This window comes from Ranitomeya variabilis, chromosome 2 (genome assembly GCF_051348905.1).
Source record: "Ranitomeya variabilis isolate aRanVar5 chromosome 2, aRanVar5.hap1, whole genome shotgun sequence".
In the NCBI taxonomy this organism is placed as follows: domain Eukaryota; kingdom Metazoa; phylum Chordata; class Amphibia; order Anura; family Dendrobatidae; genus Ranitomeya; species Ranitomeya variabilis.
Window position 1 is genome coordinate 425,811,853 of NC_135233.1, and position 10,240 is coordinate 425,822,092.

Here is a 10,240-nt window from a genome sequence, read left to right on the forward strand (position 1 = left end):
CAGTTTGTTTCTAGGTTTTGGCGGGCCTTTTGTGCTAGGATGGGCATTGATTTGTCTTTTTCTTCGGCGTTTCATCCTCAGACAAATGGCCAAACTGAGCGAACTAATCAGACCTTGGAAACCTATTTGAGATGCTTTGTGTCTGCTGACCAGGATGATTGGGTGGCTTTCTTGCCGTTGGCCGAGTTTGCCCTTAATAATCGGGCTAGTTCGGCTACTTTGGTTTCTCCTTTCTTTTGTAATTTTGGTTTTCATCCTCGTTTTTCTTCGGGGCAGGTTGAGCCTTCTGATTGTCCTGGTGTGGATTCTGTAATGGACAGGTTACAGCAGATTTGGACTCATGTGGGAGACAATTTGACGTTGTCTCAGGAAAAGGCTCAACGTTTTGCTAACCGCCGTCGGTGTGTTGGTCCCCGGCTTCGGGTGGGGGATTTAGTCTGGTTATCTTCTCGTCATGTTCCTATGAAGGTTTCTTCCCCTAAGTTCAAGCCTCGGTTTATTGGTCCTTATAAGATTTCTGAGATTATCAATCCGGTATCTTTTCGTTTGGCCCTTCCAGCCTCTTTTGCCATCCATAATGTTTTCCATAGATCTTTGTTGCGGAGATGTGGTGCCCGTTGTTCCCTCTGTTGATCCTCCTGCCCCGGTGTTGGTTGATGGGGAGTTGGAATATGTGGTTGGAGAAAATTTTGGATTCTCATTTTTCGAGGCGGAGGCTTCAGTATCTTGTCAAGTGGAAGGGTTATGGCCAGGAGGATAATTCTTGGGTTGTTGCCTCCGATGTCCATGCCGCCGATTTGGTTCGTGCTTTTCACTTGGCTCGTCCTGATCGGCCTGGGGGCTCTGGTGAAGGTTCGGTGACCCCTCCTCAAGGTGGGGTACTGTTGTGAATTCCGCTCTTGGGCTCCCTCCGGTGGTTGTAAGTGGCACTTTTGTGAGTTCTGCTCTTGGGCTCCCTCCGGTGGTTTTAAGTGGTACTGCGGCTCCTTGGATTTAGTAGTAAGCAGCTGCTTCCACTGATTGTCTTTCTGTCTCCGCTATTTAGCCTGGTTCTATCCTTCAGCCTGTGCCAGTTGTCAATGGTTCCTGGTTGGATTCACATCTCTGCTTGGATTTCCCTGATATTCTGACCAGTTCAGCAAAGATAAGTCCTTGCTTTGTTCTTTTGCAGTCCACTTGTTGTGGACTTAATCTTTCTGCACTTTCTATGTTTTTTCTAGTCCAGCTTGTCAGTATGAATTTATTCAGTTAAGCTGGAAGCTCTGGGAAGCAGATTTACCCTCCAGACCTTTAGTCAGGTGTGGAGATTTTTGTAAACTCTGTGGTGGATTTTTCTAGTTTTTAATACTGACCGCACAGTATTTTGTCCTGTTCTATCTATCTAGCTAGACTAGCCTCCTTTGCTACATCCTGGTTTCATTCTGCGTATGTCATTTCCCTCTCCACTCACAGTCAATATTTGTGGGGGGCTGTCCTATCCTTTGGGGATTTTCTCTGAGGCAAGATAGCTTTCCTGTTTCTATCTTTAGGGGTAGTTAGTCCTCCGGCTGTGACGAGGTGTCTAGGGAGTGACAGGAACATCCCTGTTGTGAATTTGCTTTTTGCTCCCTCTAGTGGTTACTAGTTTTTTGACTCTGGTTTTTCTGTCATTCCTTTTATCCGCACCTGGGTCGTTAGTTAGGGGTGTTGCTATATAAGCTCCCTGGACCTTCAGTTCAATGCCTGGCAACGTAGTTATCAGAGCTAGTCTGCTGTGCTCTTGTCTACTGATCCTGGTTCCAGTTATATCAGCTAAGTCTGCCTTTTGCTTTTTGCTATTTGTTTTGGTTTTGCATTTTTGTCCAGCTTGTTCCAAATCTATATCCTGACCTTTGCTGGAAGCTCTAGGGGGGCTGGTGTTCTCCCCCCGGACCGTTAGACGGTTCGGGGGTTCTTGAATTTCCAGTGTGGATTTTGATAGGGTTTTTGTTGACCATATAAGTTACCTTTCTTTATTCTGCTATCAGTAAGCGGGCCTCTCTGTGCTAAACCTGGTTCATTTCTGTGTTTGTCATTTCCTCTTACCTCACCGTCATTATTTGTGGGGGGCTTCTATCCAGCTTTGGGGTCCCCTTCTCTGGAGGCAAGAAAGGTCTTTGTTTTCCTCTACTAGGGGTAGCTAGATTCTCCGGCTGGCGCGTGTCATCTAGAATCAACGTAGGAATGATCCCCGGCTACTTCTAGTGTTGGCGTTAGGAGTAGATATATGGTCAACCCAGTTACCACTGCCCTATGAGCTGGATTTTTGTATTCTGCAGACTTCCACGTTCCTCTGAGACCCTCGCCATTGGGGTCATAACAGTTTGCCAGGCCAGTATTAAATGTTTAATGCATTGCAGAAGAGGGATTATAAGAAAGAAGATTCTGAGTTTTTTTTTTCTTCTTCCCCTTTACCTCAGAGTGGCTATGCTTGCTGCAGACATGAATGTCCAGACCTTGATTACAAGTGTGGACCAGCTGGCTACTCGTGTGCAGGGCATACAAGACTATGTTATCAGAAATCCTAGGTCAGAACCTAAAATACCGATTCCTGAACTGTTTTCCGGAGACAGGTTTAAGTTTAGGAATTTCGTGAATAATTGTAAATTGTTTTTGTCCCTGAGACCCTGTTCATCTGGAGATTCTGCTCAGCAAGTAAAAATTGTTATTTCGTTCTTACGGGGCGACCCTCAGGATTGGGCTTTTTCGCTGGCGCCAGGAGATCCGGCATTGGCTGATCTTGATGCGTTTTTTCTGGCGCTCGGTTTACTTTATGAGGAACCCAATCTTGAGATTCAGGCAGAAAAGGCCTTGCTGGCTATGTCTCAGGGGCAGGACGAGGCTGAAGTGTATTGTCAAAAATTTCGGAAATGGTCCGTGCTGACACATTGGAACGAGTGTGCACTGGCCGCTAATTTTAGAAATGGCCTTTCTGAAGCCATTAAGAATGTTATGGTGGGTTTTCCCATTCCCACAGGTCTGAATGATACTATGGCACTGGCTATTCAAATTGACCGGCGGTTGCGGGAGCGCAAAACCGCAAATTCCCTCATGGTGTTGTCTGAACAGACACCTAATTCGGTGCAATGTGATAGAAAAACCGCAAATCCCCTCATGGTGTTGTCTGAACAGACACCTGATTTAATGCAATGTGATAGAATCCTGACTAGAAATGAGCGGAAAATTCATAGACGCCGGAATGGCTTGTGCTACTACTGTGGTGATTCTACACATGTTATCTCAGCATGCTCTAAACGTATAGCTAAGGTTGTTAGTCCTGTCACCGTTGGTAATTTGCAACCTAAATTTATTCTGTCTGTAACTTTGATTTGCTCACTGTCATCTTATCCTGTCATGGCGTTTGTAGATTCAGGTGCTGCCCTGAGTCTCATGGATCTCTCATTTGCTAAGCGCTGTGGTTTTACTCTTGAACCATTAGAAAATCCTATTCCTCTTAGGGGTATTGATGCTACACCATTGGCAGCAAATAAACCGCAGTATTGGACACAGGTTACCATGTGCATGTCTCCTGAACACCGCGAGGTGATACGTTTCCTGGTTTTACATAAAATGCATGATTTGGTTGTTTTAGGGCTGCCATGGTTACAGACCCATAATCCAGTCCTGGACTGGAAGGCTATGTCAGTCTCAAGTTGGGGCTGTCGTGGTATTCATGGGGATTCCCTGCCTGTGTCTATTGCTTCTTCTACGCCTTCGGAAGTTCCGGAGTATTTGTCTGATTATCAGGATGTCTTCAGTGAGTCTGAGTCCAGTGCACTGCCTCCTCATAGGGACTGTGACTGTGCTATAGATTTGATCCCAGGCAGTAAATTTCCTAAGGGAAGACTGTTTAATCTGTCGGTACCTGAACATACCGCTATGCGTTCATATATCAAGGAGTCTCTGGAGAAAGGACATATTCGTCCGTCTTCTTCCCCTCTTGGTGCGGGATTCTTTTTTGTGGCAAAAAAGGACGGATCTTTGAGACCTTGTATTGATTATCGGCTTTTAAATAAGATCACTGTCAAATTTCAGTATCCTTTACCGCTGTTGTCTGACTTGTTTGCCCGGATTAAGGGTGCCAAGTGGTTCACCAAGATAGACCTTTGTGGTGCGTACAACCTTGTGCGCATTAAGCAAGGTGATGAATGGAAAACCGCATTCAATACGCCCGAAGGTCATTTTGAGTACTTGGTGATGCCTTTTGGGCTCTCCAATGCGCCTTCAGTTTTTCAGTCCTTTATGCATGACATTTTCCGGAAGTATCTGGATAAATTTTTGATTGTTTATCTGGATGATATTTTGGTTTTTTCTGATAATTGGGATTCGCATGTGGAGCAGGTCAGGTTGGTCTTTAAAATTTTGCGTGAAAATTCTTTGTTTGTCAAGGGCTCAAAGTGTCTCTTTGGTGTACAGAAGGTTCCCTTTTTGGGGTTCATTTTTTCCCCTTCTGCTGTGGAGATGGACCCAGTCAAGGTCCGAGCTATTCTTGATTGGACTCAGCCCTCGTCAGTTAAGAGTCTTCAGAAGTTCTTGGGCTTCGCTAACTTCTACCGTCGTTTTATCGCTAATTTTTCTAGCATTGTGAAACCTTTGACGGATATGACCAAGAAGGGCTCCGATGTAGCTAACTGGGCTCCTGCTGCCGTGGAGGCTTTCCAGGAGTTGAAACGCCGGTTTACTTCGGCGCCTGTTTTGTGCCAGCCTGACGTCTCACTTCCCTTTCAGGTTGAGGTGGATGCTTCGGAGATTGGGGCAGGGGCCGTTTTGTCGCAGAGAGGCCCTGGTTGCTCTGTTATGAAACCTTGTGCCTTTTTCTCTAGGAAGTTTTCGCCTGCCGAGCGAAATTATGATGTGGGCAATCGGGAGTTGTTGGCCATGAAATGGGCATTTGAGGAGTGGCGTCATTGGCTCGAGGGTGCTAAGCATCGTGTGGTGGTCTTGACTGATCACAAAAATCTGATGTATCTCGAGTCTGCTAAACGCCTTAATCCGAGACAGGCCCGCTGGTCATTGTTTTTCTCCCGCTTTGATTTTGTTGTCTCGTATTTACCAGGTTCAAAGAATGTGAAGGCCGATGCTCTTTCTAGGAGCTTTGTGCCTGATGCTCCTGGAGTCGCTGATCCTGTTGGTATTCTTAAAGATGGAGTTATCTTGTCAGCTATTTCTCCGGATCTGCGACGTGTGTTGCAGAGATTTCAGGCTGATAGGCCTGAGTCTTGTCCACCTGACAGACTGTTTGTCCCGGATAAGTGGACCAGCAGAGTCATTTCCGAGGTTCATTCCTCGGTGTTGGCAGGTCACCCGGGAATTTTTGGCACCAGAGATCTGGTGGCCAGGTCCTTTTGGTGGCCTTCCTTGTCAAGGGATGTGCGGTCATTTGTGCAGTCCTGTGGGACTTGTGCTCGAGCTAAGCCTTGCTGTTCTCGTGCCAGCGGTTTGCTCTTGCCCTTGCCTGTCCCGAAGAGACCTTGGACACATATCTCCATGGATTTCATTTCTGATCTTCCGCTATCTCAGGGCATGTCCGTTATCTGGGTGATATGTGATCGCTTCTCCAAGATGGTCCATTTGGTTCCTTTGCCTAAGCTGCCTTCCTCTTCCGATCTGGTTCCTGTGTTTTTCCAGAACGTGGTTCAGTTGCACGGCATCCCTGAGAATATTGTGTCAGACAGAGGATCCCAGTTCGTTTCCAGGTTCTGGCGATCCTTTTGTAGTAGGATGGGCATTGATTTGTCGTTTTCGTCTGCTTTCCATCCTCAGACTAATGGACAGACGGAGCGAACCAATCAGACTTTGGAGGCTTATTTGAGGTGTTTTGTCTCTGCTGATCAGGACGATTGGGTGACATTCTTGCCGTTGGCTGAGTTTGCCCTTAATAATCGGGCTAGTTCCGCCACCTTGGTTTCGCCTTTTTTCTGCAACTCTGGTTTCCATCCTCGCTTTTCTTCGGGTCATGTGGAGCCTTCTGACTGTCCTGGGGTGGATTCTGTGGTGGATAGGTTGCAGCAGATCTGGAATCATGTGGTGGACAACTTGAAGTTGTCACAGGAGAAGGCTCAGCGCTTTGCCAACCGCCGCCGCGGTGTGGGTCCCCGACTACGCGTTGGGGATTTGGTATGGCTTTCTTCCCGCTTTGTTCCTATGAAGGTCTCCTCTCCCAAATTTAAACCTCGTTTTATTGGGCCTTACAAGATATTGGAAATCCTTAATCCTGTATCTTTTCGTCTGGATCTTCCTGTGTCGTTTGCTATTCACAATGTATTTCATAGGTCCTTGTTGCGGCGGTACATTGTGCCTGTAGTTCCTTCTGCTGAGCCTCCTGCTCCGGTGTTGGTTGAGGGCGAGTTGGAGTACGTGGTGGAGAAGATCTTGGATTCTCGCCTCTCCAGGCGGAGGCTTCAGTACCTGGTCAAGTGGAAGGGCTATGGTCAGGAGGATAATTCCTGGGTGGTCGCCTCTGATGTTCATGCGGCCGATTTGGTTCGTGCCTTTCATGCCGCTCATCCTGATCGCCCTGGTGGTCGTGGTGAGGGTTCGGTGACCCCTCACTAAGGGGGGGGTACTGTTGTGAATTTGCTTTTTGCTCCCTCTAGTGGTTACTAGTTTTTTGACTCTGGTTTTTCTGTCATTCCTTTTATCCGCACCTGGGTCGTTAGTTAGGGGTGTTGCTATATAAGCTCCCTGGACCTTCAGTTCAATGCCTGGCAACGTAGTTATCAGAGCTAGTCTGCTGTGCTCTTGTCTACTGATCCTGGTTCCAGTTATATCAGCTAAGTCTGCCTTTTGCTTTTTGCTATTTGTTTTGGTTTTGCATTTTTGTCCAGCTTGTTCCAAATCTATATCCTGACCTTTGCTGGAAGCTCTAGGGGGGCTGGTGTTCTCCCCCCGGACCGTTAGACGGTTCGGGGGTTCTTGAATTTCCAGTGTGGATTTTGATAGGGTTTTTGTTGACCATATAAGTTACCTTTCTTTATTCTGCTATCAGTAAGCGGGCCTCTCTGTGCTAAACCTGGTTCATTTCTGTGTTTGTCATTTCCTCTTACCTCACCGTCATTATTTGTGGGGGGCTTCTATCCAGCTTTGGGGTCCCCTTCTCTGGAGGCAAGAAAGGTCTTTGTTTTCCTCTACTAGGGGTAGCTAGATTCTCCGGCTGGCGCGTGTCATCTAGAATCAACGTAGGAATGATCCCCGGCTACTTCTAGTGTTGGCGTTAGGAGTAGATATATGGTCAACCCAGTTACCACTGCCCTATGAGCTGGATTTTTGTATTCTGCAGACTTCCACGTTCCTCTGAGACCCTCGCCATTGGGGTCATAACACATCCCACGGCTACTTCTAGTGTTGTGTTAAGCTCAGGAACTGCGGTCAGTACAGGTACCACCTCCTCCAGAGCACGTCCCATGTTGCTCCTTAACCACCAGGTCATAACATCCAAAGAGGCACTTAGACCCCTTCACAAACAAGGCATTATCACGAAGGATCTGAAATACCATCCTGACTTGTTTCACATGAGACTCCCAATCATCTGAAAAATCAAAATATCATCCAAATATACAATCATGAATTTATCAAGATAATTCCGAAATATATCATGCATGAAGGACTGAAACACAGATGGAGCATTAGAGAGTCCGAATGGCATCACAAGGTATTCAAAATGGCCTTCGGGCGTATTAAACGCAGTTTTCCATTCGTCACCCTGCTTAATACGAACAAGATTATATGCCCCTCGAAGGTCAATCTTAGTAAACCAACTAGCCCCCTTAATCCTAGCAAACAGATCAGAAAGCAAAGGCAAAGGGTATTGGAATTTGACCGTGATCTTATTCAAGAGGTGATAATCAGTACAGGGTCTCAAGGAGCCATCTTTTTTGGCAACAAAAAATAAACCTGCTCCCAATGGTGAAGAAGATGGCCGAATATGCCCCTTCTCCAAGGACTCCTTAACATAGCTCCGCATGGCGGTATGTTCTGGCACAGACAGGTTGAAAAGTCGGCCCTTAGGGAACTTACAGCCTGGAATCAAGTCAATAGCACAATCACAGTCCCTATGCGGTGGAAGGGAACTGGACTTGGGCTCATTGAATACGTCCTGGAAATCTGACAAAAACTCAGGAATTTCAGAAGAGGGGGAGGAGGCAATTTACATCAAAGGAACGTCACCATGAACCCCCTGACAACCCCAACTAGTCACAGACATAGATTTCCAATCTAATACCGGATTATGCACCTGTAACCATGGGAAACCCAGCACAATAGCATCATGCAAATTATGCAACACCAGAAAACGACAATCTTCCTGATGGGCTGGCGCCATGCACATGGTCAGCTGTGTCCAAAACTGAGGTTTATTTTTAGCCAACGGTGTAGTATCAATGCCCCTCAAATGAAGAGGACTCTGCAAAGGCTGCAAGGGGAAACCACAACGTCTGGCAAATTCTAAGTCCATTAAGTTTAGAGCGGCGCCTGAATCCACAAATGCCATGACAGAAAATGACGATAATGAGCAGATCAGGGTCACAGATAACAGAAATTTAGGTTGTACAGTACTGATGGTAACAGAACTAGCGATTCTCTTGGTACGCTTAGGGCAATCAGAAATAACATGAGCAGAATCGCCGCAGTAAAAACACAACCTATTCTGACATCTGAATCCTTGTCGTTCAGCTCTAGACACAATCCTATCACACTGCATAGGCTCAGGACTCCGCTCGGAAGACAATGCCATAGTGTGCACAACTCTGCGCTCGCGCAAGCGCCGATCAATCTGAATGGCCAGAGACATAGAATCACTCAGACCAGCAGGCGTGGGGAACCCCACCATAACATCTTTAACAGATTCAGAAAGACCCTTTCTGAAGATTGCCGCCAAGGCATCCTCATTCCATTTAGTCAGTACAGACCATTTTCTAAACTTCTGGCAATATGATTCTGCCGCTTCTTGACCCTGAGACAGGGCCAACAAGGTCTTCTCAGCATGATCCGCTGAATTAGGTTCGTCATACAATAACCCAAGCGCCTGAAAAAAGGTGTCTACATTAAGCAACGCCGGATTCCCAGGTTCCAGGGCAAATGCCCAATCCTGGGGGTCACCACGCAGCAGAGATATAACAATTTTAACCTGCTGGATGGGATCACCAGAGGAACGGGGTTTCAGAGCAAAAAAACAGTTTACAGTTATTTTTAAAGCTCAGAAATTTGGACCTATCCCCAAAAAACAAATCAGGAGTTGGAATTCTAGGCTCTAAAACCGGAGTCTGAACGATATAATCGGAAATACCCTGTACTCTAGCAGCAAGTTGATCCACACGAGAAGCCAATCCCTGAACATCCATACCAGCGCCGAACTCCTGAGCCACCCAGAGGTAAAGAGGGAAGAAAAAAAAAAAACACAACAGACTACAGAAAAAAAAATGGCTCAGCACTTTCCTTCCCTTCTTCTGAGATGCGGTTAACTCATTGAAGGCCAGTTGCACTGTTATGATCTGGTGGCCTAAGAGCAGCATGAGACGTACTCTGGAGAAGGTGGTACCTGTACTGACCGCAGACCCTGAACTTAACACCGCAACTAGAAGTAGCCGTGGAATGTACCTAGCGCTCCCTAGACATCTCGACACAGCCGGAGGACTAATTACCCCTAGAGATAGAAAAGGGAAAACTATCTTGCCTCAGAGAAAATCCCCAAAGGATAGACAGCCCCCCACAAATATTGACTGTGAGAGGAGAGGGAAAAAACATACACAGACTGAAATGAGAATTTAGCAAAGGAGGCCACTTCTAGCTAAATAGAAAGGATAGGACAGAGTACTATGCGGTCAGTATTAACACACTAGAAAATATCCACCACAGAAAATACAAAATCTCCACAGCTAACTAAAGATATGGAGGGTATATCTGCATCTCCAGAGATACCAGCTTGGCTAAACAAATCCTTATACAGACCAAGCTGGACAAGACAAAAACATGGAAAAGAACTGAACAATAAGGCCACAGCATGTGGACAGCAAAAATCAAGGCCAGAACTTATCTTTGTTGAAATGAACTGCAAAGCAGAAGAGGCCAGGCAGGGATGTGAATCCTCCAGGAACAATGGACAACTGGCACTGACTAAAGGGTGAAGCAAGACTAAATAGCCCAGTCAAAATTGCAAAAAGTGAACACACCTGATAAATGCTGCGATTCAGAGACAGCAGCGCTACCACTTACAACCACCGGAGGG